The sequence below is a fragment of the Aegilops tauschii genome, chromosome 3 (genome assembly GCF_002575655.3).
Source record: "Aegilops tauschii subsp. strangulata cultivar AL8/78 chromosome 3, Aet v6.0, whole genome shotgun sequence".
Lineage (NCBI taxonomy): Eukaryota > Viridiplantae > Streptophyta > Magnoliopsida > Poales > Poaceae > Aegilops > Aegilops tauschii.
This window is the reverse complement of record NC_053037.3, coordinates 522,301,285-522,313,970: the sequence shown is the minus strand read 5'-3', so window position 1 is coordinate 522,313,970 and position 12,686 is coordinate 522,301,285.

The window sequence follows — 12,686 nt, the reverse complement described above, 5'->3', positions numbered from 1 at the left end:
ATTTATTGATTCGACACAAGGGCAGCCAAAGAATATTCTCAAGTATTAGCAGTTGAGTTGTCAATTCAACCACACCTGGATAACTTAGTATCTGCAACAAAGTACTTAGTAGCAAAGTAATATGGAAGTAACGGTAACGCTAGCAAAAGTACTATTTTTGGGTTTTGTAGTGATTGTAACAGTAGCAACGGAAAAGTAAATAAGCGAAGAACAATATGTGAAAAGCTCGTAGGCATTGGATCGGTGATGCAGAATTATGCCGGATGCGGTTCATCATGTAATAGTCATAACATAGGGTGACACAGAACTAGCTCCAATTCATCAATGTAATGTAGGCATGTATTCCGAATATAGTCATACGTGCTTATGGAAAAGAACCTGCATGACATCTTTTGTCCTACCCTCCCGTGGCAGCGGGGTCCTATTGGAAACTAAGGGATATTAAGGCCTCCTTTTAATAGAGTACCGAACCAAAGCATTAACACATAGTGAATACATGAACTCCTCAAACTATGGTCATCACCGGGAGTGGTCCCGATTATTGTCACTTCAGGGTTGCCAGATCATAACACATAGTAGGTGACTATAGACTTGCAAGATAGGATCAAGAACTCACATATATTCATGAAAACATAATAGGTTCAGATCTGAAATCATGGCACTCGGGCCCTAGTGACAAGCATTAAGCATAGCAAAGTCATAGCAACATCAATCTTAGAACATAGTGGATACTAGGGATCAAACCCTAACAAAACTAACTCGATTACATGATAAATCTCATCCAACCCATCACCGTCCAGCAAGCCTACGATGGAATTACTCATGCACGGCGGTGAGCATCATGAAATTGGTGATGGAGGATGGTTGATGATGACGATGGCGACGGATTCCCCTCTCCGGAGCCCCGAACGGACTCCAGATCAGCCCTCTCGAGGGAGTTTAGGGCTTGGCGGCGGCTCCGTATCGTAAAACGCGATGAATCTTTCTCTCTGATTTTTCTCTCCCCGAACACGAATATATGGAGTTGGAGTTGAGGTCGGTGGAGCTCCAGGGGGCCCACAAGGCAGGGGGCGCGCCCAGGGGGCAGGCGCGCCCCCCACCCTCGTGGAGAGGGTGTGGGCCCCCTGGCCTTGATTCCTTCACCAGTATTTTTTATTATTTCCAAAAATAATCTCCGTGAAGTTTTAGGTCATTCCGAGAACTTTTGTTTCTGCACATAAATAACACCATGGCAATTCTGCTGAAAACAGCGTCAGTACGGGTTAGTTCCATTCAAATCATGCAAGTTAGAGTCCAAAACAAGGGCAAAAGTGTTTGAAAAAGTAGATACGACGGAGACATATCAACTCCCCCAAGCTTAAACCTTTGCTTCTCCTCAAGCAATTCAGTTGATAAACTGAAAGTGATAAAGAAAGACTTTTACAAACTCTGTTTGCTCTTGTTGTTGTAAATATGTAAAGCCAGCATTCAAGTTTTCAGCAAAGATTATGAACTAACCATATTCACAATAACTCTTAGGTCTCATGTTTACTCATGTCAATGGCATAATCAACTAGCGAGCAATAATAATAAATCTCGGATGACAACACTTTCTCAAAACAATCACGATATGATATAACAAGATGGTATCTTGCTAGCCCTTTCTGAGACCGCAAAACATAAATGCAGAGCACCTTTAAAAATCAAGGACTGACTAAACATTTTAATTCATGGTAAAAGAGATCCAGTCATAGTCATACCCAATATAAATTAATAGTAATGCATGCAAATGACAGCGGTGCTCTCTAGCTGGTGCTTTTTAATAAGAGGGTGATGACTCAACATAAAAGTAAATAGATAGGCCCGTCGCAGAGGGAAGCAGGGATTTGTAGAGGTGCCAGAGCTCGATTTTAAAGCAGAGATAAATAATATTTTGAGCGGCATACTTTCGTTGTCAACATAACAACCAATAGATGGCGATATCTTCCATGCTACACACATTATAGGCGGTTCCCAAACAGAATGGTAAAGTTTATACTCCCCCTCCACCAACAAGCATCAATCCATGGCTTGCTCGAAACAACGAGTGCGTCCAACTAACAACAGTCCCGGGGGAGTTTTGTTTGCAATTATTTTGATTTGATTTGCATAAAGCATGATACTGGGCATCCCGGTGACCAGCCATTTTCTCATGAGTGAGGAGCGGAGTCCACTCCTCTTGAGAATAACCCGCCTAACATGGAAGATAAGGACAGCCCTAGTTGATACATGAGCTATTCGAGCATGCAAAACAGAATTTCATTTGAAGGTTTAGAGTTTGGCACATACAAATTTACTTGGAACGGCAGGTAGATACCGCATATAGGAAGGTATAGTGGACTCATACGGAATAACTTTGGGGTTTAAGGGATTGGATGCACAAGCAGTATTCCCGCTTAGTACAAGTGAAGGCTAGCAAAAGACTGGGAAGCGACCAACTAGAGAGCAACAACAGTCATGAACATGCATTAAAATTAATAAACATTGAGTGCAAGCACGAGTAGGATATAATCCACCATGAACATAAATATCATGAAGGCTATGTTGATTTTGTTTCAACTACATGCGTGAACATGTGCCAAGTCAAGTCACTCGAATCATTCAAAGGAGGATACCACCCTACCATACCACATCACAACCATTTTAATAGCATGTTGGCACGCAAGGTAAACCATTATAAACTCCTAGCTAATTAAGCATGGCATAAGCAACTATAATCTCTAATTGTCATTGCAAACATGTTTATTCATAATAGGCTGAATCAGGAACGATGAACTAATCATATTTACAAAAACAAGAGAGGTCGAGTTCATACCAGCTTCTCTCATCTCAATCAGTCCATCATATATCGTCATTATTGCCTTTCACTTGCACGACCGAACGATGTGAATAATAATAGTGCACGTGCATTGGACTAAGCTGGAATCTGCGAGCATTCAATAAACAGGAGAAGACAAGGCAATACGGGCTCTTGGTTAAATCAACAATAATGCATATAAGAGCCACTTCAACAATTTAATCATGGTCTTCTCCTATCGACCCCCAAAGAAAAGAAATAAAACTATTTACACGGGAAAGCTCCCAACAAGCAAAAGAAGAACGGGAAATCTTTTTGGGTTTTCTTTTAGTTATTACTACTACAGCATGGAAAGTAAACTAGCTAAAAGCTACTACTATTTTTTTGTTTTTCTTAAGGTTTATCAAACACACAAGAAGACATCATAAAAAGGAAAATAAACTAGCATGGATATTACAGTGAAAAAGTATGAGCACCGACATCTAGCAATGAGTGTGTAAACATAAATGTAATGTCGGTGAGAAATACGTACTCCCCCAAGCTTAGGCTTTTGGCCTAAGTTGGTCTATTGCCACAGATGGCCTGGCGGATATCCAAAGTTGTAGTTGGGGTCATACTGTGATGCAGCAGTCATTGCATTGTGGGCTGCAGCTTGGAGGCGAGCTATCTCAGCCCTCCTCTCGTACTCGGTCGCCTCCTCCCTGGTTATGTAATATCTCCCCTTTGTCTGAAAGTCGAAGAAGGTAGAAGCAGGAAGAGCGACGTGATAGGTGCGTCGTCTGTCAAAGATTAGTCGGTACTGGAGCAACTGATCGTTCCTCTCAACAAAATGATGATGAACCATACCCTCATAATCTAAATAAGCCGAAGGCAACTCAATATCATCCTCACGTATGGTTACGCCAAGAAAATTAGCTAAACGGGTTGCATAAATTCCACCAAAGAAATCTCCATTAAATCTATTATTATGCAGCCTACGTGCAACAATGGCTCCCAAATTATAATGTTTATCCCCTAGCACAGCACTCCTGAGAACACTGAGGTCAGGGACACACATGTGACATGCTTCATCCTTACCATTTATGCACCTACCTATGAAGAGAGCAAAATAATGTATAGCAGGAAAATGAATGCTCCCTATGGTAGCTTGTGCTATGTCTCTAGATTCCCCCACAGTTATACTAGCAAGAAAATCTCTAAATTCAGATTTGCGAGGTTCACTAGCACTACCCCATTGTGGAAGTTTGCAAGCAGTGGTAAAATCCTCTAAGTCCATAGTTTAAGAATTTTCATAAAGATCAAACAGGACAGTTTGACAATTGCGTGAAGATGAAAATTCAAACCTCCTCACAAAGGAACTAGTGAGATAGTGGTACTGACAGCACTTGTCTGCCTCGAAGCTCACAAGATCGGCGTTACGCACATATGCGTTAAATTCTTCCTTAATTCATGCTTGATCCATGAAGTCCTCGGAAGGCCATTCACAAGCCCGTACTGGAGCGTCCCTTGGTGGTTCATCGTCAGCATCGCGCATTGCAAGCCTGGGTCCTTGCTTCCTTGAAGAACCACCTTGGTACATTTTCCTAAACATATTTCCTCCTCTGAAATTTTTAGTAACTTCAAATAAAAGTGAACCAAGCTCAACAAAATTGATAGCAACTACTCCTACAAGTGCCTAGAGCCCATATCATGCACTAGAACTACTTGAAACCATATAAATTTGACATGCAAGCTCAAGAACATGGTCACCTAGGTAGCACAAATTTGTAATGAATAAAGCACTAGAATAAAAACTAATTGGACCAATGGAGGAGTCACATACCAAGGAACAATCCCCCAAAGCAGTTTTGTGAGAGGTGCTTTGAGCAAGGAGATCGAAAATCGTAGCAAAATGAGCTAGAACTCGTGCTCGAGCTGGTTGGTGAACTTTTTGGGAGGAAGAAGTGTGTGGGTGCAGGAATAAGTGGAGGGGAGCCACCGTGGGCCCACGAGGCAGGGGCGCGCGCCCTGGACCCTCGTGCCTAGGTGCTTGCTCTCGCTGCTGTGTTCTCAGTGTCAAATATTCTCAAATATTCCAGAAAAAAATCATATTAAATTGGCAGGGCATTTGGAGAACTTTTATTTTTAGGGTATTTTTTATTGCACGGATAATTCAGAAAACAGACAGAAAAATACTATTTTTACTTTATTTCAACTAAATAACAGAAAGTAAAAGGAGGGTATAGAAGGTTGTGCTTTCTAACTTCATCCATCTCATGCTCATCAAAAGGAATCCACTAACAAGGTTGATCAGGTCTTGTTAACAAACTCATTTCGAATAACATGAAACCGGAGAAATTTCGAATAACACTATGTTACCTCAACGGGGATGTGCACATCCCCAACAATAAGAATATCATATCTCCTTTTGACAGTAGGAAGTGGAAATTCAAAACCTCCAATAATAATCGATGGAATTTTTCCAATAGAATTGATACTGTGGACTTGAGGTTGTTTCCTCGGAAAGTGTACCGTATGCTCATTACCATTAACATGAAAAGTGACATTGCCTTTGCTGCAATCAATAACAACCCCTGCAGTATTCAAAAAGGGTCTTCCAAGAATAATAGACATACTATCGTCCTCGGGAATATCAAGAATAACAAAGTCTGTTAAAATAGTAACGTTTGCAACCACAACAGGCACATCCTCACAAATACCGACAGGTATAGCAGTTGATTTATCAGCCATTTGCAAAGATATTTCAGTAGGTGTCAACTTATTCAAATCAAGTCTACGATATAAAGAGAAAGGCATAACACTAACACCGGCTCCAAGATCACATAAAGCAGTTCTAACATAATTTCTTTTAATGGAGCATGGTATAGTTGGTACTCCTGGATCTCCTAGTTTCTTAGGTATTCCACCCTTGAAAGTATAATTAGCAAGCATGGTGGAAATTTCAGCTTCCGATATCTTCCTTTTATTAGTAACAATTTCTTTCATATACTTAGCATAAGGATTCATTTTGAGCATATCAGTTAATCGCATACGCAAAAAGATAGGTCTAATCATTTCAGCAAAGCGCTCAAAATCCTCATCATCCTTTTTCTTGGATGGTTTGGGAGGAAAAGGCATGGGTTTCTGGACCCATGGTTCTCTTTCTTTACCGTGTTTCCTAGCAACAAAGTCTCTCTTATCATAACGTTGATTCTTTGATTGTGGGTTATCAAGATCAACAGCAGGTTCAATTTCTACATCATTATCATTGCTAGGTTGAGCATCAACATGAACATCATCATTAACATTATCACTAGGTTCATGTTCATTACCAGATTGTGTTTCAGCATCAGAAATAGAAATATCATTGGGATTCTCAGGTGGTTCAGAAGTAGGTTCACTAGAAGCATGCAAAGTCCTATCATTTTTCTTTTTCTTCTTTTTAGAAGGACTAGGTGCATCTATATTATTTCTCTTAGAATCTTGCTCAATTCTCTTAGGATGGCCTTCAGGATACAAAGGTTCCTGAGTCATCTTACCAGTTCTAGTAGCCACTCTAACAGCATAGTCATTATTCTTATTATTCAGTTCATTGAGCAAATCATTTTGAGCTTTAAGTACTTGTTCTACTTGAGTGGTAACCATAGAGGCATGTTTACTAATGAGTTTATGTTCAACTTTAACTCTAGACATATAATCACCCAAGTGTTCAAGCATACCGGAATTGTATTTCAATTGTCTACCAACATAAGCATTGAAGTTTTCTTGTTTAACAATAAAATTGTCAAACTCATCTAAGCATTGTCTAGTAGACTTATAGTGAGGAATATCACCTTCATCAAATCTATAGAGAGAATTTACCTTTACTACCTGTGTCGGGTTATCAGGACCATGTGTTTCTTCAATAGGTGATGAATTAAGTCCATATATTTCTTCAATAGGCGGTAAATCAAGACCATGTATTTCTTCAATAGGAGGTAAATTCTTAACATCTTCAGCTTTAATACCCTTTTCTTTCATAGATTTCTTTGCCTCTTGCATATCTTCAGGACTGAGAAATAGAACACCCCTCTTCTTCGGAGTTGGCTTAGGAGTTGGTTCAGGAAGTGTCCAATTATTTTCATTTGTCAACATATTATTCAATAGAATTTCAACTTCATCCGGTGTTCTTTCCCTGAAAACAGAACGAGCACAACTATCCAGGTGGTCTCTGGAAGCATCGGTTAGTTCATTATAAAAGATATCCAGTATTTCATTTTTCTTGAGAGGATGATCAGGCAAAGCATTAAGTAATTGGAGAAGCCTCCCCCAAGCTTGTGGGAGACTCTCTTCTTCAATTTGCACAAAACTATATATTTCCCTTAAAGCAGCTTGTTTCTTATGAGCAGGGAAATATTTAGCAGAGAAGTAATAAATCATATCCTGGGGACTACGCACACAACCAGGATCAAGAGAATTAAACCATATCTTAGCATCACCCTTTAATGAGAACGGAAATATCTTAAGGATATAATAGTAGCGAGATTTCTCATCATTAGTGAACAGGGTGGCTATATCATTTAATTTAGTAAGGTGTGCCACAACAGTTTCAGATTCATAGCCATAGAAAGGATCAGACTCAACCATAGTAATTATACCAGGATCAATAGAGAATTCATAATCCTTATCAGTAACAAAGATAGGTGAAGTAGCATAAGCAGGATCATATTTCATTCTAGCATTCAAAGTTTTTTGTTTAAGCTTAGCTAATAATTTCTTAAGATCACTTCTATCATTGCAAGCAAGAAAGTCTCTAGCAGTTTCTTCATCCATAACATAGCGCTCAGGCACAACAGGCAATTCATATTTAGGGGGAGAGTCTTCATCATCACTTTCATCAATATTATCAGTTTCAATAATTTCATTCTCTCTAGCCCTAGCAAGTTGTTCATCAAGAAATTCACCAAGTGGCACAGTAGTATCAAGCATAGAAGTAGTTACATGATAAGTATCATGCATAGCAAAAGTGGCATCATCAATAACATGCGACATATCATAATTAATAGCAGAAGCAGGTTTAGGTGTCGCAAGCTTACTCAAAACAGAAGGTGAATCAAGTGCAGAGCTAGATGGCAATTCCTTACCTCCCCTCATAGTTGAGGGATAAATCTTAGTTTTCTCGTCTTTCAAGTTCTTCATAGTGACCAGTAGATATAAATCCCAAGTGACTCAAAGAATAGAGCTATGTTCCCCGGCAACGGCGCCAGAAAATAGTCTTGATAACCCACAAGTATAGGGGATCGCAACAGTTTTCGAGGGTAGAGTATTCAACCCAAATTTATTATTCGACACAAGGGGAGCAAAAGAATATTCTCAAGTATTAGCAGTTGAGTTGTCAATTCAACCACACCTGGATAACTTAGTATCTGTAACAAAGTATTTAGTAGCAAGGTAATATGGAAGTAACGGTAACGATAGCAAAGTAATATTTTTGGGTTTTGTAGTGATTGTAACAGTAGCAACGGAAAAGTAAATAAGCGAAGAACAATATGTGAAAAGCTCGTAGGCATTGGATCGGTGATGGAGAATTATGCCGGATGCGGTTCATCATGTAATAGTCATAACATAGGGTGACACAGAACTAGCTCCAATTCATCAATGTAATGTAGGCATGTAGTCTGAATATAGCCATACATGCTTATGGAAAAGAACTTGCATGACATCTTTTGTCCTACCCTCCCGTGGAAGCGGGGTCCTAGTGGAAACTAAGGGATATTAAGGCCTCCTTTTAATAGAGTACCGGACCAAAGCATTAACACATAGTGAATACATGAACTCCTCAAACTATGGTCATCGCCGGGAGTGGTCCTGATTATTGTCACTTCGGGGTTGCCAGATCATAACACATAGTAGGTGACTATAGACTTGCAAGATAGGATCAAGAACTCACATATATTCATGAAAACATAATAGGTTCAGATCTGAAATCATGGCACTCGGGCCCTAGTGACAAGCATTAAGCATAGCAAAGTCATAGCAACAGCAATCTCAGAACATAGTGGATACTAGGGATCAAACCCTAACAAAACTAACTCAATTACATGATAAATCTCATCCAACCCATAATCGTCCAGCAAGCCTACGATGGAATTACTCACGCACGGCGGTGAGCATCATGAAATTGGTGATGGAGGATGGTTGATGATGACGATGGCGACGGATTCCCCTCTCCGGAGCCCCGAACGGACTCCAGATCAGCCCTCCCGAGAGAGTTTAGGGCTTGGCGGCGGCTCCGTATCGTAAAACACGATGAATCTTTCTCTCTGATTTTTTCTCCCGAACACGAATATATGGAGTTGGAGTTGAGGTCGGTGGAGCTCCAGGGGGCCCACGAGGCAGGGGGCGTGCCCCCCACCCTTGTGGAGAGGGTGTGGGCCCCCTGGCCTTGATTCTTTCGCTAGTATTTTTTATTATTTCCAAATATAATCTCCGTGAAGTTTCAGGTCATTCCGAGAACTTTTGTTTCTGCACATAAATAACACCATGGCAAGTCTGCTGAAAACAGCGTCAGTCCAAGTTAGTTCCATTCAAATCATGCAAGTTAGAGTCCAAAACAAGGGCAAAAGTGTATGGAAAAGTAGATACGACGGAGACGTATCAGGCCCCCAGCCGAACACTATTCCAGAGACCATTATGGCTCCGGAATCGAGCGAGCAACCCCCTTCTAAGGAGGGGGGAGCGTCGACTCCAACGGCGACCTCCACTAATACAGAGGCGCCGAATACTCTGGTGGAGGCACTACGACGTGCTGCCATCGTGGAGGAGCACCGCACCCTGATGGGTGTGGTGGTTGAGAAGGTTCAGTCCACCAAGAGTGGGCTGAACAAAGCCTTCACCAGCCTGCTAACCGGCTTCGAGGTATGCGACGTAATACTCTTAGACGCTTTTCATATGAAGGAAATATGCTTGTATATACAGAGTAGCCCCTGAGACTATGTTCGGTTTTGAAAAAGCCGAACAGAGGATCACATAGTATTCGGAAGAGATGACATACTTTTACATTTTATAACAGGCTTCCCTGTTGGCGGCAACCGCCCAGGCCGCTGAAGTTTCCGAACTCAATCGGAAGCTGAAGCTAGCTGATGATGAGATCGACCGCATTAAGAAACAGTTCGATGAGGCGCAAGGTATGTTTAAAAGAGGTTTTTTGTATATAGATATCTGAAGTGATATGCAAATTCAGAGTTCAGCTCATGCGCTGCTATGCTTATGATTACAGGTAGCGCGGCCGAGGTTGAGACCCTCAAGAGCGCCCTTGCCCAAGCCAAGGAGCAGGCGAAGGCAAGCAAAGCGGCCGCTGACAAAGCGGCTGTGGATTTAAAGGCGAACAGGTCGCTCGCCGCCAGTACGAGGATAGGGTGGCCGAGGGGAGCAAGAGCTGAAAGACGCCGTCGGCAAGTGCGAGGCCTTGGAGGAGAAGAATATGGCCCAAGCGACCAATCTCGCCAAGGCCCTCCAAGAGGTCAAAGAAGCACGGACCGAGGCCCGGGGTGCTTGGGAGGAGATTCTGCAGGCCGAACAGATAGCGGCTGGTAAGCCCTTTTTCTTGCAGAGTATATTTGGGGGTCATAGATATGCCTTGCTCACTCGACTATGGAGTTCTCCAGACGCCTTTGCGGATCTTTCGAGGAGTGCCACCGACGCCGCGCAATTCTTCCGAGCCCAGGAGGAGAGCTCAATGGAGAAGCTCTTCTGGTCACAGTTCCTGGCACCGGAACACCCGGTGCTTTTGAACAACCAAATGAAGCAACTGGCGGAGCCGCATAGGATGTCTGGTTTGGCCATGAGGGACATTATAGTCCGGCTATGGCCGTCCGAACCCATTTCGAGCAGCTACTTCGGCTTGGTGAGGCGACTCGTCGACGCGCTGTCCCGAGTTGAAGTCGTAAAGCGCTCGGCGTGCATAGAGGGTGCGCGGATGGTCTTTGCCCGTGTCAAGATGCACTGGGAAAAGATGAAGGCCACCGTCATGGCGACCGAGGGCCCAACCAAAGGCAAGGACCACTGCAAGCCTGAGCGGTACTTTGACGGCATCCTGGCGGGTGCCCGAATAGTAGAGGGCCAATGCTCAAAGGACATCATGTTTGAGTGAATGTAATATGTTTATCCAGACTTTGTGGTATGAACCAAGGCATGTAATATATGTATGCTTTTATCTGAAATTATTTTCCTCCTGTGCGGCAGTTTTTTTAATTCTGAGAGTTTGCCAGTCATCGGCTTCAGCCCCCACGTAGATGCTACAGGGGTGTTCGGAATAGCACACGATCACACTTGACCCAACGTCTTGGTCCGTAAAGGAGGTGTCTGTGCAGCGAACCATGCAATCTGACTATGCGGCTTTATACTTTCACTTAGCCATAGGAGTTTGACGGTGGGACTAAGTACTCGCCCCTGGTGCGTATGTGGCTATCTGAACTGGGATGCCTTAGGCACGTGACTAGACGAAGGCTAGTCCCTTCGTATAATACGGAAGAAATCGCAAGAGATTTATAGCAAGTCGCCGAATCGCCGACCAGCTCTCACCATATCATGACAGTCAGTTTCCGGCTTTCTCTACTGAGGTGTTTGACCAGACGAACCAGAAACACAATCGCAGTAGTTCTCCCGTTACTACCCTAGCCGAACAAGCGGAACATAAGGTAGCAATCACAGGAGCCGGACAACCCAACTATTGACCAAAGACATGATTCGGAGCTGATGCATATAATGCAATATTTAGGACGCCGAAGTATACTCTAGAAGTGTTCGGACTTGTGGAAATATACGTGGCCGAATAGAGCCCTCGGTATGCAGGCCTGGTTTAAAGTATATCTGGCAATCTGAAGCATGGTGGGAATACAGATGGTAAAATAAACCAATACCGAACAGGGGTGATAAACTGTTTCCTTTATACTCTGATTAATACGTTAAGACGTGCTATTACAGATAATGCCCGAATTGTCAAGGCTATTTTACATGCCGAGAATTTGTACACAACGGGAAGCTGTATACAGGGCCTAAAAAAAGGGGAGTCTTGAAGATCTCATTGATGCCCTGCCGCACATCTGTGCCATTTCTCCTTGGTAGAAAAATCCTTTGAGAGGAGCAGTCCACGGTCGTTTATACGGAAGGGGCCCGGAAGGAGCCCTTGCATGACCGTAGAATAGCTAGGTTTTAATGCACCTGTGGTATGGAATAAAGATCAAAGAAGAACGGTTAAGGTCAAATAGGGTAAAGCCGCACTATAGACCTTGTCTGCAGTGTGCCTCCGTCGTTGCCCAGGGTATTTTGAGTGCGTAATTATGCACACGCGGTACATATGCCGCGGTTGTTTGGGGCGATCGACGGAGGCGAAACTGCTAGTCTAGCTCTGGATCCACGGAGCTGTCATTCTGCAGAGTAGGCCGGACCCGCTTAACAGTGTCCGGGGCCTTGATGGCCGATGATTTATTCGGCTTGATGAGGACGCTCTGTACCTCGGCTGCAAGGGCTGTGGTGTGCTCCTCAGTATGGTGGGAGCGCTCCATGTTTCCATTGATGTGATAACGCCGCGGGGTCCAAGCATTTTGAGCTTTAAGTAAGCATGATGCAGGACTGCATTGAAGTGGGCGAAGGCGGTTCGTCCGAGAAGTGCGTGATAACCATTGCAAAAGGGGAGAACGTGGAAGATCAAGTCTTCATTTCGGAAGTTATCTGGTGAACCGAAGACTGCTTCCAATGTTAAGGAACCCGTGCAGCGGGCCTCTACGCCGGGTATCACTCCTTTAAAGGTGGTGTTATTAGGCTTGATTCTTGACGGATCAATACCCATTTTATGGACAGTGTCTTGATAGATCAGGTTAAGACTGCTGCCGCCGTCCATAAGGACTAGAGT